The sequence below is a fragment of the Petaurus breviceps genome, unplaced genomic scaffold (assembly GCF_028583685.1).
Source record: "Petaurus breviceps papuanus isolate PSGF00001 unplaced genomic scaffold, PetGlider_PUasm1.0 91023, whole genome shotgun sequence".
Taxonomy (NCBI): domain Eukaryota; kingdom Metazoa; phylum Chordata; class Mammalia; order Diprotodontia; family Petauridae; genus Petaurus; species Petaurus breviceps.
In genome coordinates this window covers 8,090,410-8,103,697 of record NW_027187398.1, presented here as the reverse complement: position 1 = coordinate 8,103,697, position 13,288 = coordinate 8,090,410, and positions in this window count along the sequence as shown.

The following is a 13,288-nucleotide window of genomic DNA, read 5'->3' as shown; positions in this document are numbered from 1 at the left end:
GAGAGAGAGAGAGAGAGAGAGAGAGAGAGAGAGAGAGAGAGAGAGAGAGAGAGAGAGTGAGAGAAAGGCAATTGGGATTAAGTGACTTGTCCAGGGTCACACAGTGTCACACAGTGTCAAGAGTCTGAGGCCACATTTGAACTCAGGTCCTCCTGACTCCAGGGCCGGTTCTCTGTCCTCTGTACTGCCTAGCTTCCCCTAATTCTAGTCTTTTCAAAGTTCTAACAGGATACTTCAAACAACAAGCTGAGACCCTATACCTATGCAGTTGACCATCCATGCAGACTGTGCAGTCTTGCAAGATGCTCCAGTGACCACAGGAGCCCCAACTGTTCACCCTTTGGGCTGGATCCTTACTTTGGGGACTCGCCAGTAGAGTACCACAAGAGTTGAAGGATGAGGTTGAAACTCAGCAGAAGAAAAGGTGTATTCTCATTGCATGATAGGATGTGGGATGTGCCAGAGGTGTAATCCATAGAATCTTGTTCAATGATTCCTGACTGTTCAGAGAAATATCTAAGAGGATTCCTCTGTCTATGATGGAAGACCTAAGAAACCGTCTCAAAGAAGTGCTGATTGGCATCATCACTGAATCCAGCAGCCCTGAGGCATTACCTACAATGGTGGTGCCTAAGAAATATGGAAAGCTACAGATGTGTCTTGATTACCAATTTTTTTTTTTTTGCTTTTTGGAGGGGGAAGGCAGGGCAACTGGAGTTAAGTGACTTGCCCAAGGTCACACGGCTAGCAAGTGTTAAGTGCCTGAGGTCGGATTTGAACTCAGGGCCTCCTGACTCTAGAGCCAGTGCTCTATTCACTGTGCCACCTAGCTTCCCCAATTACCAAATTTTTAAACAAAAGGACCAAAGTATACTAAGTATACTGTGCCACAGATGTAAGATGCCCTGGATTGTCTGCTAGGTAGTGAGTGGTTTTCAGTATTTGACTCAGTGTATGCTACCAGATTCCTATGTTTGAGGAAGACAAGGAAAATGCTGCTTTAAAATGTCCAGCTATATTTTTACCAGTTTGAGCAAATGTTCCTGGGCATCTTAGGGCTACTAGCTACTTTGCAAAAACTGATGAAATGGTCAGGGACATAAACTATACAGAAGTGTTACCCTGATGACATCATTGTCTTTGGTAAGAGCCTGGAAGGACATAAGGAGCAATTGGTGAAAAAGTTAGATCGAATGGAGGAAGATATTCTGAAGCTGTCAATTGACCAATGCCACTTTGACAGAATTTCTGTTAAGTAGATGGGCACATTGTTTTCCAAAAAGATTGGAACACTGGGGTAGCTAGGTGGTGTGGTGAATAGAGCACTGGCCCTGGAGTCAGGAGGACCTGAGTTCGAATCTAGCTTCAGAAAATTAACACAAAAAGTAGTCGTGTGACCTTGGGCAAGTCACTTAACCCCAATTGTCCTCCAAAAAGGAAAAAAAAGAAAAAAAGATTGGAACACTGATTCAGAGAAAGTGGAAGTACTTCTCCATTGGCCACACACACAAAATCTTAGAATCTTAAGAACTTCTCTGGGGTAGAGTAGTTATTATTGCAAATTTGTTAAGAACCGTGCAGTTATTTTGCTAAATCATTAAATTATCTCACTTGTACAAATTTGCTTGCAGAGCCCCAAAGAAAGTCAAGAAACTGAATCTCTCTTCTCTTCCAACTTCACATGGCCAGAGGCATTGATCTCCACCAATGAGGAGAGAGCCCCATACCAATGGGCTTTGAGATTCCAGTTGGCCTAAAATGGAGGTACCCAGAGGGACCTTTGAACCATGTCCATGTTGCTTAATATGGAGGCCGCCACATGAATGATGAGGGAAGGACTTCCTTCTCCTGTTCCCTCTTTTACTCCAACTTCAAGAAATAGGCCTTAAGGATGTTTGTTCCTGTTCTGTTTGTTCATCCTTCTCATTTTCAGGTACCAGAGGTGATTTAGGCTAAAAAAGTATACTCAAGGAGCCCCATTTGGAAAACTATAGACTGTCCTTGAAAAATATGTCATGGCATTACCTCCTGCATGGTAGTCTTCAAGAAGGACAAACAGCAACAACTGAAGAAACATAGGACAAAGAAAATTGTCCCAGCTTTTACAAAAACTAGCAAAAATTCTCAATTTTTAAATAAATTAATTAATAAACCAGAAATTGTATTCCTGTGGACAGAGTCCTAATTGTAATGAGGCTATTCCCCATAGATAGCATGGGAGTGTTGTTGTGGGGCTCCAAGTAAGGTAGAATAGACAATTCTAGCTTCTTCTCCCCCCACCCTTCTCCAAAGGAGCTTTTATTTCCTGGCAGGAAGAGAAGCAGGAAGTTGGGGCCAGAAGCTTGGCCACTCTACTCTCCTTAGAGAGGGGGGTGGGTACCACACTAGAATTATATCTGTCTATTTCCTTAAACATTATTAGTTTAGATGATGTATTTTTCAGGTTCAAGCTAAATTCCTGATCACGATTCATTAATGGGAAAAGGAGGGTCCCAAGAACTCCCTTCCCTCCAAATGCCAGGTCCATAGTGAACACTCATAAGTAGTGAAGAAATCCATTGATTTGCTGATAGCAAAACAGCAATCAGAGAAACTATACATAGGAGAATATATCCCAGACAATGAAGAGTGAAGAGGCCCTCTCCTTAGAAGCAAAGTAACTGGGCTCAACCAAGATATGAGTTCCAGATCTCACCCTAGGGGAAATTCCCCAGAATCTTTAGTGTAGCAGGCTAGGGATTAGGGACATAATGGACACTGCTAGCTTCTCTCATGTCAGCTTTTTCCCAGAGTTTTATTCATCCTTCAGCAACCTGAAATGAGAATGGTGTGTTCCATCTTCTCTCTCAAAGCTGGAAGCCAGAATCACTCAAAGCAACTACAGAGCCCAAAAAGACTGAAGAAATTGGACTTCTCTCTTCTTGACAACTTCATACCTACCCCACCAAACCCATGCAGGTCCAGGTCACTGAACTCAAACAATGAAGAAAGAATTCCATACCAATGGGCTTTGGGACTTGGGTAACAGATAGCTAGCTAGCTAGATAGAAGGATAGATGGATAGACAGACAGACAGATAGATAGATAGATAGATAGATAGATAGATAGATAGATAGAGCATTAAAAAAAAAAAAAAGACAATCCCTGCCTCCAAGAAACCTACATTCTGAGAAGAGGAAGACAACACATAATAAAAGGGGAGAAACAAAGGGAAGAAGGAAGGGGTAAAGGACAGCTTGAGAAGGAGAGAGGGGGGAAGGTATATGCTAAGGGAATAAAGCAGATGAGTGGTCTAGGATGTCATGTTTTGGTCAGTGTTTGAGAAGAGTGTGATGACCGATATGGGTGCTTCCCCAGATGGAGGTCTGGAGAGGAATTCACCAACTAGAGGAAGAGGCCTGGGGGTGGAGGTGTTGTCTGTGAGAGAAAGGACACTGGGGCAGAGGTGGAGAGGTGTTCTGGGGTGGTCTGGGTTTGAAGAGAGCTGATGAATTGATATTGCCTGCTATAGAATATATATGTACATACACAAATACTTCCTCGAGGTGTTTATATTCCATTGGGTTTAAGTCCCAAATAAGCATATAAGCTGAGAGATATATGAGAATTTAGGGAGAAAGGAGAGAACGCTAACAGTGAAGGGGATCAGGAGAGGCTCCCAGGAGGAGATGGCACACTTCCAGTTCAGGGGTGGGGTCGGGGGGGAAGCCTTTTTCAGCCACAGTAACTCTTGGGACCAAGTTTTGGAGAGGTTATGATCTGCGTAGGCAGAGGAAGTACCCACGCCTACAAAATTATAGATTCTCAGAAGTAGTTACATATTGTAGCTTATCCATGCTCAAAGATGGGAGCTGGGACTCCCAACTTCTCTATTTCTGTCAATGATAATTCTATTCTTCCAGTTACCTGACCTCTATGATGCCCTCCTCCCCAGTTGTCAAGTTTTCAGTTTTATCCCAGAAATGTCTTCCGTATCTATCCCTTCCTAACCATTTCCATCGTTACTAGTTAAGATCACTACCTCTTACCTGAACTAGAGGCTACTCTAATTAATCAAATTTACAAATTACTTTTAATTGATCTCCTGAGTTTGTCTTAATCTACTCCAGGCCAACCCACATACTGCTGTCTGTGTGATCTTCCTAATACAAAGTTCTAAAGAAGTCACTATTTTGCTCAAAAATTTTCAATGCCTCCCCATTGCGTATTAAATATCATCCAAACTCCTTAGCCTCAGCAATCCAGTTCCAATCTGCCTTTTTTTTTTTTTAAAAGACCTACTTCTCCCTATATCCTGGCTAAACTGGACTATTCTCATTTCCTTTTCTCCTGAGATTATGTTTGCCTGGAATAGTCTCTCCCTATGAGATTATGTTTGCCTGGAATAGTCTCTCCCTATTTCTGAGCACTGAGCTCCTACTCATTCCCAAAAATTCAAGTCAAATACCACAGCCTCCATTTAGCCTTCTCTGATACTCCCAATAGGAAGTGATCTCTCCATCACCTGAGCCCTACTCTGCCCTCCTCCCTCACTTATCTCCTTTCCAGATCTCACCAGGGTTTCCACTTTTCCCCTCCTGCTATTGCCACTCCTGTGGGAGGGAGCTCAAAGTTCCTCTAACTCCTTCCTTCCCAATGGTTGTGGCCCTTAGCCCAGCTACCAGCCAAAGATCAGACATCTCCATTCACACCATGAGCACAAGATCTAGTGAGTTAGCAAAACAATGGACCTACCATCTGCCCTATGGCAGAACATTACAAACCACCTGATTCTACTCTCTGTCCTGAAATTATACTCTTAGGACCCCTAGTCCCTACAGCTGCCCTACTAATGAACCCTTGTTGTTATTTTTCATTTATCAATTCATATTGTTCATGACCCTATTTGGGGTTTTCTAGGCAAAGACACTGTAATGGTTTGTCATTTCCTTCTCCAGCTCATTTTATAGATGAGGAAACTGAAGCAAACTGGGTTAAGTGACTTGCCCAGGGTCACAAAGCTAGTAAGTCTCTGAAGTCATATTTGAACTCAGGTCTTCCTGACTCCAGGCCCAGATCTCTAACTATTGGGCCACCTAGTTGCCCTAAATGAACCCTACTGTATATAGTATTTCCTTCAGTTAGAATATGAATTTTTTGAGAACAAGGACTAGCTCTCTTTTTCTGTCTTTATAACCAGTAAATAGCATAATGATTAATAATTTTTAAAAATTCATTTCTTGGTAATTCCTCAAATCCAAACCCACAAGCATTTTTGAAGTACATACTATATATGTGGATCAAGGACCTGAACTCTGCTCTAGGAATAAAAAGACTAAACAAAAAATAGTCCCTATAGGCTAAGAGCTTATGTGGAAGGAGGAAGGTAAGGGATTCGAGGTCCCATTGATGACTGATTGGAGGCAGAGGACACAGGCATGGCCCCAGAAGCAGTGAGCAATGGCACATAGGCAAAGGAATGAAGGCTTCAGATGAAGGCAGTAGACATCAGTCAGCAGAGAGGCAGGCCCCAGCAGCTCTGGCTAAGGGGGCTGCAGGCACTGTTGCAAGGCCCCAGGAACAGCTCACTGCATTTATTAGCATGCAGAGACAAAGGCTAGAGAGTCAGTGAGCAGAGATATTGGGCCCTAGGGACAGTGGAGAGAGGATAGGAATTGTCACGGGCAGTGGCAAAAGGCAGACTGGCCCCCTGACCCTGCTGCCAGGACAAGCCCTAGTGATCACTATATAAATCTCCCCCAGGAGGACCAAGGGGAGCAAGGGAAAAGGCAATATGTCTAACTACTCTGTAAGAAGTGTGTATGACGGGGTGGCCAGGTAGCACAGCGAGTAAGAGCACTGGCTTCAGTGTCAGGATGACCTGGAGATCGAATCCAGGGCTCAGACACTTAGCACCCACCCAGAAACACCTGGTCGTGTAACCTTGAGCAAGTTACTTAATCCCAATTGCTTAGGGGCAGCCAGGTGGCTCAGTGAGTAAGAGCATTGGCTTCAGTGTCAGGATGACCTGGGAATCGAATCTGGGCTCTGATACTCAGCACCACACCCAGAAATAACTGGCTGTGTAACCTTGAGCAAGTTACTTAACCCTGATTGTTTTATTAAAAAAAAAAAAAAGAAGTGTGTATGGGGCAGGGGAGACAGGTTAGTTAGGTGGCACAGTGAATAGAGCATTGGCCCTGGAGTCAGGAGGACCTGAGTTTAAATCTGGTCTTAGATAGTTGACCCAGTTACTAGCTATGTGACCTTGTGCAAGTCACTTAACCCCAATTGCCTTGTCTTCTTCCCTCCAAAAAAAGTGGGGGGGGCAGTAGTCCCTCATGTAGGTCCCTCATGGAGCAAAGATTATGTATTGTCCCCTCCCCAGTGGGAGTCCCAAAAAGGGGGAGGTCCTGGCAGATGGGTCACAGAGTAATTCTACCTGGCCTATGCTGAGGATTGGTCACTCTGTTGGAAGTATCATTGTTTTTTGGCTGTAGTCCTGATGTTTCTTCTGGTTTGGGTTACCTTTTTATGTTGAGAGACCCACCGTGAACTGCAAAAATTTGGTACCACCCACCACATGGACCTGATCATTTAAATGTGGGAATTGGTACTACCTGGGACTTTTCCAGATTCTCTCACTCCTTCAGGGAATTGTAACATTATTTGGTATGTTTTGTTTCTACCATATTTCTGTTTTAGTTTTAATTTCTTTTTTTTTCTTCCTTTAGTATTGCCTGTATCAGGCTTCTTGAATATTACAGGTTGGGGGTGACCAATAATAACTCTTATGACTCAGGTGTGTCCAACTTTTTGTGACCCCATTTGGGGTTTACTTGGCAAAGATACTGGAGTAGATTGCCTTCCCCAGTTAATTTTACAGATGAGGAAACTGAGGCAAACAGGGTTAAGTGACTTGCCCAGGGTCACACACATAGCAAGTTCTGAGGCTAGATTTGAACTCAGGAAAAGCAGTCTTCCTGACTGCAGGTGTGACACTCTCTCCACTGTGCCATCTGCTGCCCTAGTAACAGCTCTAAAGTCATTTAAAGGAGTGAAAGGCTCCTAGGAGACTGTAAGGACCTTGCCACCAAGGGGTGAAGTGTGGTGGGAGCAGCAGCTTGGCCTCTCTCTCCATGCAGGTTAGGCTGGATTTTCCTTAAAAGGTATTGAAACCTTCCCTGGGACTTGGTTGGCTCAGGAGACTAAAGGCAAAGACTGCTGATATCACTTCCTCATCACCTGAGTACAAAGTAGCCACGAGGAGCTCTGAGGTTTGATAAGTCAGTCACAATGGGTTATATGGACAAGAGAACTTTGCTCAGCTGAATCAACTTGAGGTGTGTTTAATGCCTATCCTTGTTGAATAACCTACTCCGGCTATGGTCAAGTAAATCTTTTCTTAACTATTAAATATCCTGTGAGTGTCTCAATTTGTTCAAACACAGAATCTAAACTACCAGAGAACTAGTATTTTCTTTCTTTCTTTTTTTTTTTTTAGACAATCAGGGATAAGTGACTTACCCAAGGTCACACAGCTAGTAAGTGTCTGAGATCAAATTTGAACTCAGGTCCTCCTGGTTTTGAACTCAAGTACTTCTGACTTCAGGGGCAGTACTCTATCCACTGTGCCACCCAGTGGCCCCAAACATAGAGACTCTTAATCTATTTTGTATTATGAATTCCTTTGACAGTCTGATGAAACCTGTGGACCCCTTCTCAGAATAATCTTTTTAAATGTATAAAATAAAATACATGGGATTATAAGAGACTGAAATACAGTTACCAAATTAAAAAAAAAATAACAACCACAAACCCTAGATTAAGAACCCCTGTAGTAGGGGACCACAGAAAATAAACAGATAAGTAACAATAATGGTAAGTATTATTTATATGGACAAAAGGGGAATGGTCCTTAGTTCCAAAGTATTCAGATAATCAGATAGAGCATAGGTTTTGTTGTACTTAAGAAGAAAACTCAAAAGACTTGTACCTGAGTCTACATACAGTCAAACCAACTCCCCTTTCTATCCTAATGGACCTCTGCCTTCCCTGGAAACCTAAATAATTCTCCAGATTTATAATGCTACCCTGGCTTGTCTTTCTTCTTCATTCCCCCTGCCCCCTTGTTACCTCCCCAAAAAAAAAATAAAAAAACCTCAGAGTTTCTAGACAAATATCCTTCCCACCCTAGTAAATTTTTGCCTCCCAGAAACTTATACCCCACACACAACCCTGCAACACACATGCAGAGAAAAAGAATTCAGGGATGTTAAGATGTTAAGCAGTCTTCTCTATGGAGATCCCACCTTCCCTCAATCAAACTGAGACCTGTCAAAAACCTTAAAGGTTTTTAAAAAGGCAATGTCTCCCATTGCATCCAGGGCCATCTCCAGTTGTTGTGGTGGGGGTTCTGCCCACCCAAAAACTGTTGGGGTTTCATGATGTGTTGTGGTGGAATGGTCTCAAAGAATTCAATCAGATCACCTCTAATCCAAGTATAGGCATTTATTGAGATTGACACCTCTCATGAAGGGAGCTAAGTTCCAAGAGGAACCAGCAACTTCAGAGAGATCGAGGTGGATTTTTATAGGGTAAAGATGCTGATTACACAATCAAAATTTACATAGAATATAGGAATATGATTAATATCAAAAAGGCAGGAGGAGTTTGTTAAGGGATTAGGTAATGGAGGAGGGGTCCCATGTATGGTTTGGTGGTTAAACATTCTGGTCCTGCTGCCCTCTAATTGGCTAGCTATTGTGGTCCTGTCTGGTCAAGACAGATAGTTAGGTATTGTGGTCCCGTCTTGGGCTAGATGGATGGCGTGATTGTGATTACCTGTTTCTTCAGGAAGGGGTCTGGGGCAGTGACAAGGTAGAGGCAGTGGCTGGGATCCCATCACATGGACACACCTGCTCCTGCTGTTTCTGTGAAAACTAAGAGTTCAGGGACACACCTGTTGTTCTAGTGAGTAGTGAGGCATATATGAAGAAGTTAGGATGTGGGGGGGGGGGTCAGGGGCCTAGGTAGGTACAGTGGGCCTGCTGTTCAGTGGGGTCAGGCCTATAATAAAGTTAGAATATTGGGGCTGGGGACAGCTTTATTAGGATTCAATCGCCCTGATCTATATCTGGCCACTGAACCCTGATGACTCCAGAGGAGAAAGTGAGGCTGGTGACTGCACAGGCCTGCTCCCTTAAATCCAATTCATTTGCAAGTCATGGCATCATCTCCCTGATGTCATGGTCCTCTTCAAGAACGAAGGCCAAACAATAACAACATAGTTGGAGAAACAGCTGGAAATAAACTTCTCCCAAAAAGAGAAAGAAATTGTATTCACTAGGGAACTGATCCCTTATTTCTGACCTACAAAGCCCACATGGCTCACAGTATCAGTAAAGGACAAGACCTAGGCTTCTTAGTCCCCATTATGTCTCTGTGCCTCCTTGCTCCTTTTTTCCAGCATGCCTAGTTCCTGGCTTGAACCAGGTCCTTGGTTTAGATCAGCAATTATTCTCTTATCTTGTTGCTGGTATATATGTTCCTGTAGATCAGAGATTGGCCTGGCCCTCATCCCTGCCTGGCAACTTCTTCTGATGGGGCCACATCTGTGTCTATGTGTGGTCCCCTTTGTCCTCCCTGCCTGACATATTCTTTCTCCAGTCCCCTTGAATCTGAATGTGGCCCCCTTCTAAAGGCCAAATACAAGGATGTAGCTCAGGTGTTAACTAATCATGGCTTCACTGGCTACATGTTGTCAATTAGGTCTTTGTTCTCAAGGCCCAGGACAAAGGGGGTTACATACCAACTCAATCAGCTCCCCTTGTCTAGGGAATTCCACACCTTGTCCAGGAGAAAACTGGGGAGCAGGAATACCTGGGGGCATTTGCTACAACATAATACTTGCTAAATAAATAAAATAATATGTTCTCAGAATTGACAGAGAGGCCTTTTGATGCGCACTGGCCCAGCCCCCCTCTAGATTTGATGCGCACTGGCCCAGCCCCCCTCTAGATTCAGTCAGTAATACTCTCAACAATGTCCCTGACATGGGATCACCCAGCCTCTGCTTGGTATGATTCAGAGTTTAGAGCTGGGACAAAAGGGTTAAAAAGAAAAAAGGGCTGAAGAAAACGGAAAGGATTACTTTACAAGAGAGAAAACTATATGCATGGGACGAGATATTGCCCCATAATTTGGGACCAAGCCTGGAGAACCCGTTCAGAGATAAACTGGGGATAGTCAGGTTATCCCAATCCAGAGAAATTCACAGATAAGCAAACCCTCCCGGCTGGGTAGCCGACAGGACTGCCAGCAGGTGGTTGTCTCTGAGCAAAACTCCATCTACAGAGTGACTAAGACCTTGAAATTGCAGGTGGGTTAGGGGAACCTCTCCTCACAGGATGTTAGGAGCCCTCCCTGAGCATTTGAGGAATTATCACCTTCCCCCCACCCCCAATCCAGGGAGGGTGTTTATGTGTGAAGCTAAAACTTTGCTGGTGTTTAGTTATTTCAGTCATGTCTGTGACTCTTTGTGACGCTTTTGGGTTTTTTTTGTTTTTTTGGCAAAGATGCTGTGGTTTGCCATTTCCATCTCCAGCTTATTTTACAGGTGAGGAAACTGAGGCAAATAAGGCTAAGTGACTTACCCAGGGTGACACAGCTAGTCTCCCTGACTCCAAACCTAGCATTCTATCTACTGTGTCATCTAGGTGCTGAAGCCGAAACTGTTAGGAAGGAATCTCTCTCCCCTCCCCTTCTTCTTCTCTCATTCTCTCTCTCCTCCCACCTTTCCCTCTTCCTCCTCCTTCTTCCTCTCTCTCTCTCTCTCTCTCTCTCTCTCTCTCTTTCTCTGTCTCTCTCTCCTCTCCTCTCCCTCCTCTCTTCCTCCTCCTCTCTCTTTCTCTTCTCTCATTCTCTTCTGTCTCCCTCTCTCCCTTTCTCTCCTCTTCCTCCTCCTCTCTCTTTCCCTCTCTCTCTTCTCTCTCTCTACTTCTCCCTCCCTCTTCTTCTCTTCCCCTCCCTTCTTACTCCCCCCACCCTTCTTACTCCCCCCACCCCATATTGTCCAAAGCTACCACCCCCTAGCGAAGACAGATGAATAAACCTCAGTCCTTGCTCCCTGCTCCTAAGGAGTTTACCGTCTACCTGGGGAGATAAGACCTGTGCACTGATAACAAGGTTAACCAACTAGACCGTGCTAAGTGCCTAAGAGTGGCACAAACAAAGTTGATTCCGAGTTCAGAGAGGGGAGAGATCCCTTCTCATCCTATTTTTAACTCAAACCTATGCTCTAGTGCTTACAACAAAAAAGTTGTAAGGGAGCTCTTACAACTTCTAAGACTCCAGGTCAAGAACAAAGAATCAGTGGGCAGTTCTTACTCCTGTCCCTCCCTCCCAATCCCAGACCCTCTTTAACTCTTTCCTTTCTTTGAAAAACTAAAAACCAAAACTGAACCTATGACTTCATGAATAGAGAGAATTCTCAGAGAGGAAATTCCATCCACCAATGCCAATCAGCCTCAGCTCTGCAATTTAGTCTTAGAGGTGTGGAAGGAGGAAGGAAAGTGGGCACAGAGGTTAATAGACTCACCCAGCTTGATATGGAGGTGCAGTGGATAAAGCACTGGGCCTGGACTCAGGAAGACTCATCTTTGTGAGTTCAAATCTAGCCTCAGATACTAACTAGCTGTGTGACCCTGGGCATGTCACTTAATCCTGTTTGCCTCACTTTCCTCATCTGTAAAATGAGCTGGAGAAGGAAATGGAAAACCACTCTGGTATCTTTGCCAATGAAACCCCAAATGGGGTCAGGAGAGTCAGACAAAACTTAAATGAATGGACAGCAACAAGAACAATGAACAATACAGCCAGTGTGTGTAAGAGGTGGGACTCAAAGTCAAATCTTTCTTATCCTAAGGCTAGTTCTCTGACTTCTATGCCATACTGCTGCACCTTGCTGATTTCTTGACTAACTCCAATTCAGGACTGTATAGGTACAGGGATTTGTCTTCTTTTGGTCCCAGCCAGCAACTACACTGAGCCAAGTTAAAAGTCAGTCCAGGGTTCTGTGTCAGGATCTGGGAAAAGCATCCAAAATCACAGGCAATAGGGGAGTTTTGGGGGTAAAGGGATTCAATAGTAAGACACTGGGAAGCCAAAGAAGCTGGACAATTTTATCTCAAGTCTGGATAACTGACAGGAATACCCCAGAAATGCCAACTTCAGAACAAATAGAGCTGCCTAGTTGCCAAGAGCAAAAAGGCAAAACAGAGACAATTCCCAATGCCAGCAGATACAGACGTGGCCCCTGCCATGGGGGTGAGGGCTATTCCCTTGGTGGAGTAAAGAAAGGATATGAGAAAGAGAACATGACTTCTAGAATCCCGGTCACAAAACTCAGGCAGAGGTTCAGGATTCTCTCTTTAGTCAAGGTGTCCCGGTGGTATGACTCCGAAGGAGCCTAAGGTGTGTGTGGTAGGGGTAATAGTGGTTTGAGTTTTGAGTTGTTCCAGAAGACTTCAGGACAGTTCAACCACAGTCCAAGAGGGACTCATACCCCATGGGATATTGACAATATAAGGAATGAGGTTGGCAGAAGCTCCCCATAAATACCTCATGACTCTCATTTGGTTATTCTTTTTGCTCAGGTACCATCTTTTCAGCTTGGATGAGGGGTCTTCAGGGAAAGATCATAGATAGGGATAGGGACTCCTTCTGTGTTTGTGTGTGTGTGAGAGAGAGAGAGAGAGGGAGAAAGAGAGAGAGAGAGAGAGAGAAATCTAATCCTGTGTAGGTCTTCATGTGACAAGGGATACGTGACTTTTCCTGAGTGCTCACACCTCTGTTGGTCGTTCAATCTCATTCCCCCATGTCCCCACACCTCCAGTCTGGACTTTGCCTGGCTGACTGCCCCTCCCAGATTCCCTCACCTGAACTGTTTGCACTGTTTGTCAATGTTGGCTTTGTTTGAAAGATTGTGTCTTGTGTCACTGCTCAGATGGTAGAAATTAGATATATGATATTATGTGTATGAGCACATGCTTTTGTGTGATAGTGTGTGCTTATAAGGGGGGGGTGTTGGTAAATATTTAACAATCAGCTCTCTCTAGAAAAAAAGCACAAATGATATACTTTTAAGCTTAACCTCTCTATCATTTATTAAGACTAGACAATAAAACAATAAATTAAGCCTTGATTTGAAGCATCTTTATTTCTGAGGTATAAAAATTCACACTGAAAATTTAAAAATCAGTTCCCATTGGTTCTAGCACACCTCTAGTACCAATATCCCTAAAGTGAC